General features: G+C 34.5%; 1 pseudogene; it reads right to left on the bottom strand.

The window, feature by feature from the left end:
* Nucleotides 1-1,115: 1,115 nt before the first annotated feature.
* Nucleotides 1,116-1,898, bottom strand: LOC150040202 (ribosome biogenesis protein NSA2 homolog pseudogene; annotated as a pseudogene).
* Nucleotides 1,899-3,257: the final 1,359 nt, after the last annotated feature.

The following is a 3,257-nucleotide window of genomic DNA, read 5'->3' as shown; positions in this document are numbered from 1 at the left end:
CTCACACCTTGCCCAGTTTACACATCCTTAAAATACTTTTATTTCACTAATTAATATATACTAGAGTCCTTTTCAGGAGTTAATATTAGAAATACAGTGTATCTAAGTTCCGCACAGCCTTCACAGGTTAAATGATGTGATGTTACCTGTGTTATTCAAGGAAAAAGGGATTACCTCAAATATATAGAAGTAAAACTGGAACAAATATCACATGATTTCTACATCAAATTTGATATTTATCTCAAAGCATGACTTCACTTGAAAAGTTCTTTCAATAGTCATAATAAAAAGAGGCTCAGGAACACTTTATATTCATGTGGGCTTCACCATTATTCTAACTCAGTTGGAAGAAAATTTCAGAAGAATGTGTCTTTTACTCATGAACTAGAAACAGAGAATTAAAATGGATGGAAATTAGTACTTTCTGAAGTTTGAAGAAGTAATGGATTCTGGTTCATTTTTCCATTGTACATGAGTGACAACATTTAGAAAATTCTGGGTACTAACTGGTGGACCTTAGGGAAAGAAAGGGAAATGCCAAGATCAGGGCAGAAATAACAAGTAATATCTATGTGTCAAGCTGTTAGTATACACAGCGTGCAAAGGGAAGAAGAGCCAGAAGGAGGCTTTTCCCTAGGAAAAGTTCTTGCCACCTCTGCATGGGGTCACCATGATTGTGACACAGCTCACCATTCTTAATTCTGATGTGCCCAGCTGGAAGTTGGGCCCACTCCCGCAGACTCCATGTGAAGGCGGAAGACAAGATCCAATTTCATTTGGCTCTCCATTCTTGGGAACAACTTAGTAGACATGTGCCAGAATTCAGTGTAGGAATGCTGTGAAGGATTTTCACACAATGTACAGTTCCATTCCATCCTTTCTTTTTTTATCATTCAATTTTATTATCATATAAGCTCTTAACAGTCCTCCAAATAAATATCAGTTTGTAAAAATAGGCCATTTTAATTTTTTTTTTACAATTTAGTCACTATTTTTCTTGATTTCAGATAATTAAGCCTCTTTGATAGTACTCAGAAACAACACAGTGATGTCAATTTTCCTGATTAGTGTGTAGACTTTAAAAACTGTATGTAATTACTTGTACTAAATGTCTGTCAAAGCAGTAATTCCACATTTATGCATCCATCATTTCAGGATTGTTGGTAATCGGGCATATTTACCCCAAATCACCTTGCCTCTTTTTGTCACTAAGCCCAGCTCACTCACATTCTCTTTGGGAATGACAGCCAAAGTTGTAAAAAGTGGAGATGAGGGTTCCTTTTACACCAAGTATCGGCAGGTAAAAGGTGGCTTTCAGTTCAGGATGTGTTATGCGGGCCTTCTTAAAATGTAAGCTCGTTGGTCTGATGAACCTCTCGTCGTATTTAGGAGGCTTTCCTGTAAAACTATCTCCAACAAAGCAGACTTTAGTGATCATCTTCTTCCATGCCTTCTTTTTTCTCTTCTAAGTACGAATAACTTTTAATACTTCTGTTTCCCCTGGACACCAACTTTGAGCAGAGAGACTTCCCACCTTCTCTTTCCTGCCTTCTCTTTCCATTTTTTTTTTTAAATAGTGTTGGACAGCACTTTTACTTGTGACTGTCTTTCTGTGTCCAACAGACAGGCAGGTACTACTCCATGAGGAGTCTTCTCATCATCTTTTTGTTTGGTGTTTCTCTTTTCCTGTATCTTGCTGATTTGTTTCATTTGTATTTTGTCAGCATGGAGCTGTTTGTGGTAGAGCTTAGAGCTTAGCCTTCATGCCAATCATTTGTTTTTTCCTTCTTTGATCGTTCATGAGCTTCTCTGCTGTCTTTCTTCTCTTTTTCTCATGGTAATCCAAAACTATACTCATTGCATTTACAATGTAATTCAATATATTCATTTTGTGGCATGGGGAACGGCACGGATTCGCTGGAGAGAAAAGAGTCTGTCAAATTCGGGATCTCGGATACCCAGGAGCAGCCCCTGCTCAATCCAAGATCGGAAAGAGTGACCTTCTATCTGCATTCATTATTTCCAATTATATCCACCCATTATTTCGAATTGCTTCAGCCCACACCTCTTTATGCTTTCTTTACACATACATGATTAAAGATCCAATGCTTTGTCATATTTTCTTACCTTGTTTTAAAAGCAGGATATTTAGGAAAACATGGAAATTTGATATTTGAGGAAATTTTTGCGTGCGTATCCACGGTATACTAGTAAATTCCTCTAGACCATGAAAAGTGGCAATTGAAAAATGATATTAATGAAAGGCCAAAACCAATGTTACCATGAAAGATTCAGTCTGGATAAGTTTCTATCACATTTTAAGATAAACTTTCCATGTAAACAGTACAGTAAAACATTGTGTTATATTTGTGCATATTTCCCTAGGCAAATTGATTAGGATTTTCCCAAAAAATTTAGTCAGTTTCTATAATAAGAGTATGAGAAAGAGAAGATCACACAATGATTAAATTGAGACAATTTCACATGTATTTATATATATATATTCATAGCTCTTTTTAAGAATTAATAACCATTGTGTTACTGATAATGGAATAGTATAGTATGAGGTATCATTTATATTGTGGAAAATGATGTGAACCATGAAAATTTATTATTCAAAATATTCTCTAAATATGAGGCAATTGCTTAGAAATATGTACTGAGTTCCCAGTATAAGTTATTATTGTAGTGTTAATTATATTTTCTAAATCAAACCAAATAAAATGAGTAAAACGATAACATCCAATAAAATGAGAAATTTCTTTCAAATTATTTTAGTTAAATAAATGGAAATAGGAATTGTGCAATGCATCTATAGGTATTGGATCTAGGTTTTGCCTACTTTCCAATTTTGACATTTCCTGTATACAAACTTATCCAGTAAGTTTTGGGGAAAATGTATATCTGGTACCCTATTAAGCAGAAAAATTATTATGATTTCAACATCTCTGCTGGCTAAATTTTGTGTTTTATGTATTAACTTAAGCATTGAAACATTTCAGTAACAATAATTATAGTTGTAAATAATATATTTTGAACTACTTCTAACAAAATTGTATTGGAATGAGGATTAAGGATCTTTAGCAATTTGATAATCTGACCCAATCACTTAGTCAAACAAATTAGACACATACATATAAAAGAATCGAAAGCAGGTAAGGGGATGCTGGTTGTCTCAAGAGTAAAATGAGGGCCACACAAGAAAAGAAGTAACCCTTCCTTCACTAGATATCGGCTTATGTAAAAGAATGATCACA

The sequence above is a fragment of the Megascapheus bottae genome, chromosome Y (genome assembly GCF_031878675.1).
Source record: "Megascapheus bottae isolate mThoBot1 chromosome Y, mThoBot2.hap1, whole genome shotgun sequence".
NCBI lineage: Eukaryota > Metazoa > Chordata > Mammalia > Rodentia > Geomyidae > Megascapheus > Megascapheus bottae.
Note: the sequence above shows the minus strand (reverse complement) of the source record. Positions and strands in the feature narration are given on the sequence as shown.